Source organism: Clytia hemisphaerica, unplaced genomic scaffold (assembly GCF_902728285.1).
Source record: "Clytia hemisphaerica strain Z4C2 unplaced genomic scaffold, Clytia hemisphaerica genome assembly, whole genome shotgun sequence".
NCBI classification, from domain to species: Eukaryota; Metazoa; Cnidaria; class Hydrozoa; order Leptothecata; family Clytiidae; genus Clytia; species Clytia hemisphaerica.
In genome coordinates, this window is record NW_027103598.1 from 926,293 (window position 1) to 942,847 (window position 16,555).

The following is a 16,555-nucleotide window of genomic DNA, read 5'->3' on the forward strand; positions in this document are numbered from 1 at the left end:
AGTGCAAATAAGCATTCAAAGAAAAAAAAAGGAAAATTAAATTCCGCGGAAATTTCTTCCCGTAAGGCATATTATGCAAACACTTAAAATGAAATGAAGGATATGAAGACATTAAAGTAAACACAACAAAACATGTATTGCATATCTTTCCAAAGGATACATATAAGATCAAAAACAATAAAAACTATAACCTAACTTTTTGAGCGCAATAACTTTCAAGAAAAAAGAAATGCTAAATTGTCTGGACGAGTAAATTATCTCAGTTTAATTTTTCAAAAATTACCATTCTATCAATCATGCACATCCATGTAAAAGATGTTCTAATAAAAGTGTATATTATTAACCTACAGGGCTAATTCAAGACTCTCTAATAGTACTTCGTGTAGTCTGAATCGCAGACCTAGGTAGCCCCAGGTAGTATCAAATCAAAGTAAAAATGTATACAAATATGTAAAAATATATATAAAAATCAAAATGGATAAAAAGTAAAATCATAGCGTCCAAATCGAGCTTAATTTATAATTAAAAAAAGCCGCAGGTACAAAATGCATAAAACATAATGCATATTGCATAATGCATAATAGTTAATGAGCCAATGCTTGTTAGGTTTGACTTTGCTTCAAAATGTGTTAAGAGCATAAAGATTGCAATTGAATCTGAGTAAAGATTCATTCAAGTGGACATATGTGGATGTTTGTACCTTTGTTTGAGAAGTAGAGAAGAGACTTCATGAAAATTTTGTCCCTCAGACTTAGCTCAATGCCAATTTGAACTGATGTGAAATCTTTTTAGGGCTTTTAGGTTAATTTTTACTGCCTGAAAAAGATACCAATGACCTTCAGTTTGGCCATTCACTTAGATTACAAGACATTTTATTGTTTGTCTATTAAAGCGGTTGATATTACTTTACTTCAATTTTTATTTTGAATATTTTCAACTACTTGATGATATTTTTTATCTTTTAACTTTGTACTGGTTGCAAGTTGGAGTAGTTTGTATTTTGTTCTTTTTTGTATATATTTTTAAACCTGGCATTTGACTAGACTTTGCTCATTAGTGAGGTTAAGTAAATTGGCCAAATAACGATGACGGACGAAAAATGAAGAGGCTAGCGAGAATCAACCAATGAAATGTTGTATTCTCACTAGCTTATTACTTTTTTTTGTCTGCCATCGTGATTCCCGGTATACTTAAACCCACTATTCACCAGTATGGATTTGGTGTAACTAACGCCGAAGATCTTTGGCGTAGACAACGAAGACCTTTTATCGCCCTGGCGTAAATCTTATTTAGAGAGCAACAGCCGGTGCATTGAAAAAATGCTAGCTGGTGCAGGCTGGCGTAAGCACTCAAAAAATTTACCAAAATATACTCACTAGTTCAACAACACTTGCAGTTGCCGCCACGCAGCCTGTATTTCTTTCGTAAGTGGTCAGGCTTCCGCTCGCTCCTCTCTTCTTTTGGCTTTTGCGCTACCGCTATCGCAGGCTAATTAAAAGCAGAAACCCGGCTATTGAAGTTTCTCCCTTATCGAAAATTTCGATCGCGGTAATCAAAACATCAAAACAGCGCTAAATCAACCAAGTCAAAAAAATCTTATTTTTTCAAAATGGCGGACGATATACACGAGATAATTACATGTAAAGTATGTCAAAGAGAAGCTGGAGGGGCGCATAAATGTGTCAAATGCAAGTGCATTGTCCATTCTATTTGTGGAAAAGCTGTTGATGGGGAAAAAGAACGGCATGGCTCTAAGGTTTTGTGTCGTTTATGTTGTAATAATCATGATGGGAGTAACCAAAAAGGTAACAGTTATCTTAATCATAAACCTCTTAACAAACCTTTCGATTCAAGTCTTTTCTTTCCTCCAAATTGTAAGTTATTTTGCTGTAAAAATTTGATTGATTACATTTACATTATAAAAGTGAGCGAATTCTCCAATCACAATTTGGAGTAAAAATTAAATTAATAAACAATAAAGGGTTCCTTGGAATGCCAAACGGTCTCTAACTTCTTCTTTTGTAGAGACAGATTAGAGCTTGTTTGTTTGCTTCGTTATTATATTACTATAAAGGAAAAAGTATTGGTAAATTGGCCAGTATATAAGAGACTTTAATATAACCACATAAATTGAAAGGAGGGGGCTTGGTCAATTAGAAATGAGAATATGTTTCCTTTTCCTACCTCTCAAATTACATTTGATTTATTCCAGGGTTTAATTTGCTGTTTGTCGAAACATAGATTAAAAAATCATTAGATATTGGAAACTATTACATCAAAATGGATTTCATACTTCGTTTATTTGTAAACAACTGTTAATAAATACTTTCCTGTTTCGTTGTAATAATAAAGTTGTTAATAAATTCGTTCTAATTAATTTCACCTAGCTTGAAAATCTATAGTAGCCTTAAGATAATCCCAGCTTTCATATTTTTTAATGTATTATGTTTACCCTGCTTATTAAAAACAAAGGACCAACTAACAGGAACCTTTAAATATTTTTTATTTTGTAGCAAAAAGTCCTACTGTTTCGACCTCATTAAAGCCTAAAACCAGGAAACGACCGAATGCTCTTGAATAGTGGACAGGCTCATCCAGTAGTGAGGCTCCAGTGGAGAAAAAAGCTGTACGTGAAAAACCAAAAGAGCAGTCGAACTCGAAGTTCGTGTGTTTAGATTGTTTGAGGTTGGCGTGTGGTGACAATAGTGATCGTGACGAATCAACTGCAAAACTTTGTAGGAAAGACAACACTAGTGTAAACAGGCATAAAAGTCACAGGAAAAATTTTTCGATTTCCAAGGTTGGAAATTTCAAGTTTTCTTAGTTGGAAAAAAGATAAAATCCAATGGAAAATCCAACCTGGAAATGAGGGACATTCTCCAAGGTTGGAAATTTTGCATTTTCCATGGCTTGGAATTTTCAAAAATCCAGATTGAAAAAAGCCAAAATCCAAATTTAACAAGGTTAGAATTTTATAAAATCCAAAAAGTGATGACACAGATGTGGAAAAAGAGATTATAAACAAGGTTTTTATTTTTGTGAACAGTCACTCGCTAGCCTAGGCCCGATGGCTCCCGGTCAATCTCTCGTTTTTGTTCGCACAGATACGTAGTTGATCTTAGATCACTCACACAGCTCAGCAGGGCACTATTTGAAACTATGACACAAGTACCCTATGTGCTTCACTGTCCGAACTCACTGCGATTGACCGAGGCCGCTCTGAAGAGACGCCTCACCTGACGGAAACTTACAGCTTGACTGCTCACATTATAGCCTAACATCTAGGTTAGCTATACACCAAAACAGTTTTGAGCGAAAAATCGCTTGTGGTTTTCTCAAAGGACATGAGCAGAAAATGGTTACAAAAGCGTAATTTCCACATGGATTTTTAACGTTTTCCAAACTTTTTGGAGAAACACAAATTTCCAACCCAAAAAGTCTAGTTTTCCAATCGAAAGAGTTTCAATTTCACAAAAATGTAATTTACACATGGATTTTTAAATGTTTTCCAAACTGTTTGGAGAAACACAAATTTCCAACCCAAAAAGTCTAGTTTTCAAAGAAAGGGTCTCAATCTTAGAAAAATGTAATTTCCACATGGATTTTTAACGTTTTCCAAACTGTTTGGGAGAAAGACAAATTTCCGACCCAAAAAGTTTAGTTTTTAAACCCGAGGTATCAAATTTACAAAAATAAGTATTTTCACATCGATTTTTGTCTTTTTTTTTCAATTCCCAAACTGTTTTGAAAATAAAAATTTCCCACCCAAAAAGTCATGTTTTCCAACCAGCCTTGGAAAATTGTCATTTCTATATGGGTTTTTTTCACTTGATTTTTTAAGGGCATTGGTTTATTCTACAAAACCTATGGGTAATTTACGTTTTCCAAATCAGCTTAAGGTAATCGCTCAAATTTCCAACCTTCAATTATAAAACCAAAATTTCCAACCTAAAAATATTGAATTTCCAACCTTGGAAATCGAAAATTTTTTCCTGTGAGTAGGTGGCACCAAGTGCAGAAGAATTGTACAATCGTACCAGCAGAATCGTTAGAGGCTCGAAGCATTTTGTCTAAGAGAAAGAAGAATTTAAATCATACACAAAAATCGATTCCTGCAACCCCCATTGCCGTAGAAACAGAAATATCTGACAACCAGGCAAGCGATCCAGCAGAGGAAAACGCTGTTACTCTTCCCATTACCCCTGAACAATTACGTCCTGAAAAAGTTATTAATAAATCTCAATCAACTCTGTTACAATATAGAGTTAGCTCTGTTGAAAAGCCTGAAGAGGAAGAGAAAGGAACTTTGGAGAAAGTTTTGCAATCACTAGAAGAACTCAAAATTGAAGTTTCGAGTATAAAGAAAGAACATAAAAATGTATGCCAAATCGCTTATTCAAATGGAAAGGAAAAAGTCTTGCTAGATTCGATAAAGAATTGTTCTAATATTAACGAATTAAATAGCTGTTGTGATGTTTTAGATTGGTTTTATGATGAAGAACTTAAAACAGGCATTTTAAGATGTAAGCCATGCTTCAATTTTCATGTTAAAAGAAAACCCACGCTAGCAAGTCTTATACCAACAAAGGCAGAAGAATTCTTGTCGAAAGCAGCCATCGAGGCCAAATGATGGAAAAGCCGTTCCGGAGACCCCCCTCAGCTGGAAATGGCCTAGGCGTTCCGGGAAAATTTCAAAAAGTTTGCTCCTGGAAATGTATAGCCGTTCCCTGGAAAAATTTTGAAAGTTCTCTAACAATTCTCCAGCTGGAAATTCACACGTGTTCCAGGCTGATTTTACGGCTGATTTTACGGAACTTTTTCACAGCTGGTAGAATTTTGAAGCTGTTCCTTTAACCAACTAGCTGGAAATCTGGAGCCATTCCTGGGACGATTTCTAGCTTCCTTTTCTTTTTTTTTGAGCCGTTCCTTGAGTTAGCCAGCTGGAAATCTGAAGCCATTCCTGGGACGATTTCTAGCTTCTTTTTCTTTTTTTCTGAGCCGTTCCTTGAGTTAGCCAGCTGGAAATTTGGAGGCGTTCCGGTAGGTTTTTTCAGAGCTTTAAAACCAGCTCGGATCAAGATGTTTCCTGGAAAAGCACCCTACTGGAGGGGAACGGCTCATTTTGATGTTTTGATTCAGCTGATTTATTAAAAATTGACCCGTTCCACTGCAGTAGGGTACTTTTCCAGAAACCAGGAACGATTAATTTATAATGCAGTTGAATTTTCTAGCAAAATATACCCGTTTACTTTTTTCCGACAAAATATTAAAAAACTCAATCGCGAGTTCACCGTTTACAAGGCGAGAAAAAAAGATCGGTTACTAGTCTTGCTCAAAACTCGATCTTGGAGAGTAATGGCGAAACAGAAATGTTTTTTGAAATTTTTCACTGATTCTCGTATTGTAAAGGGATCTATTTATCCTTTAGCAGTGTTAATATTAACTGAATTAGTTGTTGACATCATTCAACTATACGTGTATAAAGTTTGTAGGTGTATTTTTCAGAGATGATGGAGATACAGTTAGATATAATTTTTAAGGGTGAAATTTAAAGTGTCTAGCAAATGGTTACCAACTGCCAATATGGATTACAAAATGCAATAACATCTCTGTATTTTGAAATTTTAGAACTATAGAATCATGCCTGTTATAAGTCTCAATCAAACTACCTTTAAAATTTGGATGCAAAAGAAAAAAGAGCTTGGATATACACAGAAAACACACAGTGCATCAGGGGGGGGGCACGCAGTTACTACAAGACATGATGTGTAGTAAGTGCTTTTTCAACACTTTTTTTCAGGACCACCACCCTTTGCAGTTACTACACCTTGGTAGTAACTGTTTTCAGAAAAGATTTTCAGGTACCACCCCTGATTTTGAGTGATATCATCAAAAACATGCTCGAAATTACCCTAAATTGCGATTATTTTTCAACCTAACCTAAAGCCATTTTTGTGCTAGATTTTCTTTTAATTTACTTGGTTAACAGCTGTTGAGAACATTTTAATGATAATTAGGGAAAGCATAATTTCAAAGTTGGGTCTGAGAAAAATTTCAAATTTTTTTTCGTCCATTTATAACAAAATATTTTTTTTAACAAAGAATTTTTTCACAAAAAAATTCATTTTTTGTGAAAAATTTTGAAAGTTCTTTAAAAAGAATTAAAATATAAGCACTTACTACACCAAAAGTGCTAGCGTTAGTGTTTGGCACCACCCCCAAACAGCAGTTACTACACTGTGTAGTAACTGTTTTCATAACTTCTGAATACAGTACCACCACGGTAGTAAGTGTCATACTGTCTTGTAGTAACTGCGTGCCCCCCCCCCCCCTGGTGCATTTGCACATTTTCTGGTAACACATCTGACTGCTGGTGAGAGTGAAAGTGAACCAGAAACTGATTCCTCAAACAGCCTACAAAGTGAAACAGATGAAGAATTAATTGTTGCTGATGTTATTGAAAGTGGTGACGAACAACAGACTGTTGATGTCACTGGTGGTCTAGAACCTGAACATGATGATGGCAATGCTCTTCTTCAGCAAGATACAGAGTGAGTGATTCTTATAAATCCCTAAATTGCAGTAGCAATTTTTACTGCAATTGCGGTATAAAAACCAGGCGTAGTTAATCGATATAATCGATAATCTTGAGTAATCGATAAATAATTGATAAGTAATCGATGGATTAGATATCGATTAACTGATAGAATCGATAGGTAATCGATACTCAAGATTTTTTCAAAGCTCGATTATTTATCGATCAATTTTGTCATCGATTGTTTATCGATTATAGATCGATTATACTTCGATTAAATTAAGTATCGATTAAAAATCGATCGGCTATCGATCACAGCTTTTTTGATCGATTACATATCGATCATAAATTGATTAATCATCAATCAAATAGTTAATCGATCAACTATCGATTCGTGATCGATTATTTATCAGATTTTAGGGAGTTTGGATTAACGTTCGACAATCGAATTTCAATCGGTCGATTGCGTTCTCGATTTGGTTCGACTGGTTCCATCGTCGATTCCGTTCGATTGAGATTGTCTGGCCGTAGAAAGTACGCGAAACATATGCAAAAAGGAAGTATTAATATAAAACTTACATGCATAATTGGCATTATATTAAAGTAATCTTGTTGAAGAAAGATAAAAAATTTCCTTCTCTTGAAATCTAAAAATTTAAAACGGCAATTCGGCCACCATTTCACCGAACCTCCAAAGTCATTTGATTTTCAGTTAAGGAACGGCGAATTTAAAAATACACGATTTCACTTTCAATTTACAGTAAGTGAAAATACAGACCAGATATGCAACAGTCCCATGTTTCGACCAATCGTCCCAAGTTAGAGTAGTCGACGGTACCCAAATCAAAACAACATTTTACACGCAAAGAATTTTTTAGTAGACCTTTTTACCGAGAACTGAAAATAATAAAAAGAACCCAGTTTCCTTTTGAATCTAATGTGACCACCATACTGGCCGTCACGGCGTGCAGCCTCTTAGCGCCTAGATAGCGTGTGTTTTTGATAAATAAGGAAGGGGAAACCAGACTAAGTGTGCAAATTATTTTTATCACGTGACTTGAACGTTGAAGCGTAATAAAGTTGTAAAATTTTAATGATGGATGTTGTAAAATTTTAATGATGGATATGAGAAAGTGAAGAGAAAGTTTGCATGCGCTTCATACATGTTTTTTCTTTTATAAGCATAACGTTTATAAGCATATGCAGGCTCAGTTTTTGGTACCTAAACAATGGCTCTATTGTTTGAGAACAATAAAATGCTAAGCATAATGCGAGCCTGATGTAGGGGCAGACACTTGCTTATAAAAAAAAAAACATGTATGTTGTGTAAAATTGTATATAATTTGGTTTCTTTTTTAATTGAAAGGATTGTAATGTTTACTGAACTTCTAGTTTGATGGATGAACTTGTTTGATAAGAATGATACCAAGAATTTCATTCAAGGTTTGTTTTGAATAAATATAAAAAATAAAAAATAGAAAATTTGTATCTTGTTTGTCTCAAGCATAAGAATCGTAAATTCCCTGCTAGCACTTCTGTTTTTTATTCAAAATTACCTAAATGTAAACAAACTGATAACCCTTCCATGGACAAAAATTTCATAAATTGCCAAAATAAAAAAAAAATCTGACCGACCAACCCACCTCCACAATCTAGGGTCAGGTGATGGCAAACCAACAATTATTTAAGCCCAGCCCCAGCTAGATCTATATCGATTCTTTTTTTAAATTGAAGCAAATTATAGGTCCTGCTTTTATATATCATCACAACTCATTGTTGGTGCATTTTTATGTAAACAAAACTTGAGTTCACATTTTTGTCTGATTGTATGTTTGATGGCTTTTTGAAAGGAACTTATGTTCAAGAGTAGCTTTTTAAAAAGCTATTTCAAATTTTTGCTTTCAGATCTCTCAATGTAACCCTCAATGTAAATATAATTCGGATAAAATCAAAGAATGAATGACTAATTTTTCATAGGAATGTTTGATGATCAAATGTACTCTACAACATTGGGGAAAGCATTGAGCACAGTCATCTGTGAGTATAACCTTTTTAAACTGAAATTCTATTACTACACATTTTAATTAATGGAACTGCTGTAAACAACGTCACTTCTCAGAGCTAAATGAATTAAAAAAATTTTCTAGCTATTTTCATTGAAAAGTATGAATTCTGGCCCAAATACTTTTAAAAGGCTTTTTCGTGAAGGTGAATGCCTCTTTATTATATTAAAAATTCTTAACAAATTGCAAGAGTTTATGCTTGTATTCTCACATTCAAATTTTTTTTAAATTTGAAAATCTTTGAAGCTGTGAAATCAAAATTTAAAATGTCCCTAGTAGTAAAATCAATCATTGCCTTAATTTTAAGACTGACATTTTTAAACATTTTAGAACTGCTGATAGTGAAAGAACAATGACTGAGAGTGAAAGAACATTGACAGCATTAAACTTGTCAACACATGATGAAGGAAAAATGAGTGGGTTTTTACAGAAATGGCAATGAACTTGTCAAGGAAATTTATTCAGACAGATAGAGGGAATCAGAATCAAGTGGCGAAGAAAAATCTGCACTAAATGTAGCATCCTTGATGGTGGACAAATAAGTGACTGATAATGAATATGACAAGGATATTGATACATACACAGATACTGAAACAGAATCGGAAAGTTCAAGTGATGAAGAAGAATCTGATACGGATCAAATTGAATATATTGGGTATGTTTTGCTTACTTTTTACTTGATCATGATATCCAATCTGTTTTTCCACTGGTTCTCAACTTCAATTGAGCTAGAATCTGAGAATGTATGTCTGTTAGTCAGTCAGTATGTCACCTCAATAAAACATTTGGACAGACTGGAGACTTCAAAAATGGTCAGATTTGGCTTAAATTTTGCTCACTTGTTCCTTGTTTTGTGTGAATATCTGGGGGTGTTTTTGAAAATTTACAATTTTGTACGCAACAACACAATGGCCTTACTTTTTTCTTTCTTTGTTTGGATATGTGACAAAATTATGTGGTTAGCTCGGTTGAAGTGTGCCAATGATTATAAGATGGTTATCTTTCAATTAGCAAAATGATTTCCTTTCTGATTTGATTTGATACACATGTTATGGATATAGCATGTGGCTCCCTAGATTTTGTAGAGGAGGAGATCTCCTATAAACAACTTAACTTAAATTATTATGTTTTAATAGCTAAAAAAAGACATGGGTACGAGCTTTTTGCTTATAGCTATATAGGTAAATACTTTTGAAACATGAGCAGCCATGTGTCCTACATACAGGTGACAGGGAGAGATCCATCCTCAAAATTTGGCTTTGCTTCAAAGTTTTACTAGCCAAAGGAATATTCTTGCTAAACATAAGATGATTATGTTTATATATTTCCTACTGTCTGGATTTCTGTCTCATTTGAATGGTTTAACTCTTTAAATAATACACAAAGAAATAAGAAAATAACATAAGAAATTTATTAAAGTTTATGAAAATGTTTGACTTCATTTGTTGTTTCTATTTATTATCAACACTTGCCTTTAATTCATGGACATATACCTAAACTTCCACTTACATTTTCATTTGTCAGATATTTTTATGATCAGCCAGACAAAGTCAAGAAAATTGAGATACAAAAACTAATATTTTGTAGTACGAGTGCATAGTGCTTTGTGACTTGGTTTATTGTACACTCAATGATCGATATATTTCATATCTAAAAAATTTGGGTTGGGAGACAAGATACATGGTGACGACGCGCCCCTCGAACTAGCTTATTTTTTCTATTTATTTTTTCATATTTTCATAGATTCCAGAGTTGTTTGCGACTTGCCTGTATCTTGTGATTTTTCAAAAACAAAATTGTCTCTTGGGATTGATATGGAGCGACGCGCTCCTTCTTCCAAGGCGTTTGCGAACTACAATACTTTCCCTTTGAGATGATTCATGCTAAATGGCATTAATAAGCAAAACGATCATAAGAAAAACCACGACAAAGCATCACAGTGTGTTCATAACCAATACAGTTAGTCAGCGTTTAATGAAATATTATTTTGTTAGATCTGGTCAGCTTAGTGGAGTCAGTCTTGGTTTACTTGTGATTTGAAAAATCTAATTTCATATCCTAAAAAATTTGGGCTGGGAGACGAGATACATGGTGACGACGCGCCCCTCGAACTAGCTTATTTTTTCCTTATATTTTTTCAAATTTTCTTAACAATATATATATTTTTAAATTTAGTCAGGAATATTTTTTCCATTTTATTAGAAATTAGGGATTCCAGAGTTGTTTGCGACTTGCCTGTATCTTGTGAGTTTTTCAAAAACAAAATTGTCTCTCGGGATTGATATGGAGCGACGCGCTCCTTCTTCCAAGGCGTTTGCGAACTACAATACTTTCCCTTTGAGATGATTCATGCTAAATGGCATTAATAAGCAAAACGATCATAAGAAAAACCATGACAAAGCATCACAGTGTGCTCATAACCAATACAGTTAGTCAGCGTTTAATGAAATATTATTTTGTTAGATCTGGTCAGCTTAGTGGAGTCAGTCTTGGTTTACTTGTGATTTGAAAAATCTAATTTCATATCCTAAAAAATTTGGGCTGGGAGACAAGATACATGGTGACGACGCGCCCTCGAACTAGCTTATTTTTTCCTTATATTTTTTCAAATTTTCTTAACAATTTATATATTTTTAAATTTAGTCAGGAATATTTTTTCCATTTTATTAGAAATTAGGGATTCCAGAGTTGTTTGCGACTTGCCTGTATCTTGTGAGTTTTTCAAAAACAAAATTGTCTCTCGGGATTGATATGGAGCGACGCGCTCCTTCTTCCAAGGCGTTTGCGAACTACAATACTTTCCCTTTGAGATGATTTATGCTAAGGCATAAATAAGCAAAAAAGATTGTAACCAAATCAATACCAAGCTACAGTTTATTTATATACCAAAGACATGAAGTTAGATAACTTATGATGAGAAATAATTTGAGAATGTTTGTCTTTGTTTTTCTCTTCATCTGCCTGTCTGTCTGTCTGTAACTTCAAAGATGTTCGGTTTTTTTGGGTGAAACCTGGGGTAGTTTTTGTTTTAACCAATAGGTTTACAGTTTCTCAGGCTTTGTCATTTCAAAATTCCAGAATCATTCCAAAATTGCACTCCTAAAAAGTACTTTAGGCATGTGATGAGGAGTGCTATGAATAACTTTAGTAGTAAAATCCAAATTTATGGCCTGTGTTTGATCGCACTCCTCAAGAATTTTAGGTGTGTGTGAATCCCGGGGGAGGTACTAGGATTGATGGGTGTCGGGTATGTGCGTGCCAGACCTCTGGACCCTTACCCTTAGAGAGACTGAATTTTGGTGAAAAGGTGACCCTTAGAGAGACTCAGTGTAGAAAAACCCAACCCTTAGAGAGACTTTTTCACAAAAAATTTCTATAATGGGCCAAAGAAATTCGATTTTTAAAAGAATTTCTCCAATTTTCGAAAAATTTCTCTAATTTTTGAAAAATTTTCTCACTTTTTTTAAAAATGTTCTCACTTTTTTGACTTTTCACTTTTCTTTGACCCGAGTTTGTGAAAAAACCGACCCTTAGAGAGACTGATTTTGACTTTTGTTGTTTTGGTAACCCTTAGAGAGACTTTGGGAGGGTGAAAAACCCTACCCTTAAGGCACGCACATACCCAGCACCCATTTTTGCCTAAGTACCCCCCCCCCCCCCCCCCCGGGGTGTGAATCGTTAATTCAAACAACTGCGACCCAAGTTTTTCTTTATACATACCATAGATACAACAGAACATAAATTTATCTTTAAAAAGCTTTAAGCACTAAAATAAAATCCTCCAAAAGCCAAAGCAAGCTTGGAAACACAAAAATCCTTCCTCTCGCTAAGGGCCTTGGTTTGAAAATGTTTAAATCAAAATGTCTCGTGGATTTCAGCGAATGGCAACATTTAGTGGGAAAGAGGATTTGCTGACTATTAAGCAGCCTCTATAAGAAACTTTTTCGTTAAACGATGAGCAGAAGCCTAGAGACTTCCAAAGACTTAAAGGGGAGTCTTTTATTTTCAATTTCCTAAAGGGGGTTACCACTTAACAGGGGGGATTCCCATAAATATCTGTTCCCATGATAATACTTGAAAATAGTATTTCTCAACCAGTACTATTGAATTATTTCCCCTTGATAATGATATTGTCTAACCTTTTTAACAATAACCTTGTCATTCAAGGCTTCAGGGGACTGAACAAAAAAATTTAAGGAAGTTTTTATGGGTGTTTTTGAGGAGATGTAAATCTGAACCTTTTCAGTCTTGAACCCAAAAATTCAAACCTTCAGACAGACAGGAAATCTAGTACTATTATTCTGGAAAGATGATTCAAGTTCTTGTTGTTTTTGTTTTGATTTTTTTGTTTACTCATGAGGTCTTGGAAATGTTCTCAATCTACACGTTCTATTATTAGTTTTAACAAATTACCAAGATAACTGCTTTTGCAGCATTCTTTGAATGCCAAATTTAAGATGGACTGAAATTAATAATTGAGTTTTAAAAAGAAATCATTTGCTAAAAGAAAACTATTCAAATAATTGATAACCAAATATGAGGCACTATCCCTATCACTGTTATCCAACTTGTCAGATTGTCATACTTTGAAATTGAATTTCCTCTATTTAGCTTATTTAATTTCTTACTTAGACAACATTTCAGAGGAGCCGTGCTTTCAATATGTGAGAGGACCTGGAATATTAGTTGAAAATTCTTCTTGCACTTATGGTAAATGAGAAAGTGAAAAATATGACTTATTTTAACTGCTTCTGCTTACTAGTTTGTTTTTAATTTGATTGTCTTGCCTACTTTTAATTATGATTTGTTACATTCTAGTAAATTTGTGTTCCTTTGAATGAACTACTATAGCATTTTTATCTACGTTTTGTTGATACAATATTTTCAAATTGAAGAAAAAGTTTGAATCAAATATTTGTAATCTGATTAATTTTTTTTTCACTCTAGTGATCAAGTGATTTATTTTGATGGATAATCAGCATTCAAAAGATGTCCAAATTGAAGAAATGGTAAAATTATTGTTCTTGGCTTTAATGGAATATTACATTCTGCTGGGGTCTCAAAAGGGGGTGGCAAATGTTTCATTTCAGGGAGATTCTGAAAAGGAGAAAGAAGGAGAGCATGGGAAAAAAGTTCTGACAAAGCTCATACCATTTGCAGCAAATTTATTACTTAGCAGTTGAAAAATCGTACATTATTGGTTAACTTACAAAGGGCTGAATCACTTTCTGAAAAGTATGCATATTTTTGGCAAAATTTAAGAATAATGGGCTAAACGTCTCAGAGGGAGGGGCAAAAGACGTTTCCATTTTCTGGTTTGGAAGGTAATTTTTGGTTTACAGACATTGGAAAGGAACCTTTAGACCGGATGATGGAAAAAAAATTAAAATTGAATTGTTTTTTTTTCAAACTTGAATTAATGGTTGAGAAAATAAAAGAAATGTGTTTTGAGATACCAGAAAACAACGAAAGTTTTGTAGTAGTTAATTTGTGTTAACGGTGCCATTAAGGAAAGCATACAGTATTGGAGAGCTTTTGTTATTTCCTTTCTATCGCATCATACCATTTCATCCGATACGATCAGTTCCATTGATATCCTGTGTGGCATGACGCCTGCTTTTAACCATGCAGATCATGGCTTATGATTGAAGCAATTCCCTTTCCATTTTAGCTGTTAACTGGATGCTGGACATTTATGCTGCCATACGTTGAAGTTCTTGAACGAAATTTGAAATGATAACAACGTGATAATACTTCAAAAGACTGCCATCGGAGAAAGAGTATCGTGCTATTTCGATTGATTGACGGAGAACAAATTATGGTAAACGATCGAAAGAGACAATCCAACTTGTAATGGTTATATATTGCATGATTTTTTTTAGAAGCATACAAAAATCCGAAAACAGGCTCAGAGATTCTTAGGTCGAAAGCTTGATAAGACTGAAAAATGTTTGAGGGGATGCTTAAATCTAAAGCATAAATTTAGGAAATGCTGAAAATCCGTGAAATTCCAGCCAAAAAAGCCAAAATCAGGAAAAAAATATTTTTGGTAGGCTCAAGCAATGCTTGCCATATGCTAAATTTTTCCCTATATCTGAGCCTAGATATGCTTATAAGTGCAATGCTTATAAACAAACATGTATTCTGCTTTCACTGAAACTTTAACTTGGTTATTAAAGACTGACAATTGACAATTCAACGCAGACTATTTCATGAAGGAAGTAATGCATCATAAACTCTCGACGCCTAGATATTTTTCAATTTATTGTACTCTTATTAGATCAATATAATTCTATGATTATTTTGTAAAAATGGGCTCTCCCAGAAAAAATTGTACATGGGGGGTGGAGGATATTTTGTCCGGGGGTAGCAAAAAATCATCAAAATTTGCCTTGTCCGGGGGGTAAGTTTGCTCTGTTCGGGGGTAATTTGGGGTGTCCGGGGGGTCAGCAGATGCTTGTCTGGGGGGTAAAACCTATTGTCTGGGGGGCCAAAAGTCACCCTGTTCGGGCGATAAATCACTAAAAATTGTTATATCCTCCACCCCCATGTACAATTTTTTCTAGAAGAGCCCAATACATGGAAAAGATAAACCTTAATTAGTCTAACCGAAAATAAACCCTTAGAGAGGTAAAATTTTCTTTTTTTGGGAACCCTTGGAAAGACTTCCTAAATTTTGGTTGATTTTCACCAAGTTTTGTTCGAAATTTCTGGGAATTTTGACCCTTTCTGAGGGAAACTCTCGATTTTCGTGATTTTGGAACTACTCCTTCAGAGACTAACTTATAAATCTACACCCCATTCGAGAGACTTTTGAGGCGTGAAAAAAAGATATCCTTATGGCTCGCACATACCCGTCTCCTGTTTTGATCAAGTGCACCCGGTGGGCTCCTTTGCTATGCTATCAAAATGTTCGAATAGTGCCTTCAAAATTCCCAATATCCAGAACATTCGGATTGGGCTCTTCCAGAAAAAATCCGTTCATGGGGGGTGGAGGATGAATTGTCCAGGGGTATTGAAAAAATACCAAAAAATTGCAATGTCCAGGGGGTAAATTCCAATGTCCAGGGGTAATTTTTTGTGTCCACGGGGTTGATTTGATGTTTGTCCAGGGATTTAACCCGTGTCCAGGGGGTTAAAAATCAAAATGTCCAGGGGTAATTCATGAAAAAAATAATATATCCTCCACCCCCCATGAACGGATTTTTTCTGGAAGAGAATTTAAATAGACTTTTAAAGTAGTGTTTTTTCCGCAGAAGGGCCTTTTGCGAACTTTCTACTTGATTCTCGACCTTTGAATAAGTACTTTAATCGTAGAAATTTTAGCGAGAGTAATTTTAGCGTATATTAGCGAGTCAGGAAAATCTTCATTTTTTTTGGATTTATTTTAGCGAATCACGATTTCAAAAAATTTCGCGTGGATAAATTTTAGCGAATACTTATCTGAGAAAATTTCGCGTGGATTAATTTTAGCGAATCACCATTTCCAAATAACTTTTTGAGATGTATTTTGGTGAAAGTTCGAGATATAACGGAGGTTCGAGATAAGCTTGTGTTTTTAAGCCTACATTTTCTTACAGAACTCTAGGGACCGACAAAAATAAATATCTTTATTAGTTTTCGCAGAAATCGTAAAAAAATAGAAGAAAAAAACTGGATTTATTTTAGCGAATTGCGTTTATGAAAATTTTAGCGATCTGTCGATTCGGCGTGTTTTAGCGAGATTAATTTTAGCGAAAATAGGGAAAACTCGCTAAAACGCTAAAATTAGTCTCGCTAAAATTTCTACGATTAAAGTATACGCCTGTGATAGATTCTCATGGCGTTATACTCTGCAACTATCGTCCCCGGGGGGGGGGGGGGTACTAGGGTTGGTGAATGAGGGGTATGTGCGGATGGGACCTCCGAAAACCGACCCTTAGAGAGACTGATTTTTGCTGAAAAGGTGACCCTTAAG

The 16,555-nt window shown here is 34.6% G+C and overlaps 1 long non-coding RNA gene across 3 annotated transcripts; it reads left to right on the forward strand.

Annotated features, from left to right (window-relative positions):
• Positions 1-6,340: 6,340 nt before the first annotated feature.
• Positions 6,341-14,501, forward strand: LOC136801909 (uncharacterized). 3 transcript variants are annotated; one of them, XR_010845927.1, is made up of 6 exons: positions 6,341-6,551; positions 8,513-8,572; positions 8,929-9,253; positions 13,231-13,308; positions 13,546-13,607; positions 14,270-14,501. It is a non-coding gene; the product is annotated as an uncharacterized lncRNA (long non-coding RNA). The 3 variants fall into 3 exon arrangements; XR_010845929.1 differs by lacking the exon at positions 6,341-6,551 and adding an exon at positions 7,886-7,978; XR_010845928.1 differs by lacking the exon at positions 13,231-13,308.
• Positions 14,502-16,555: the final 2,054 nt, after the last annotated feature.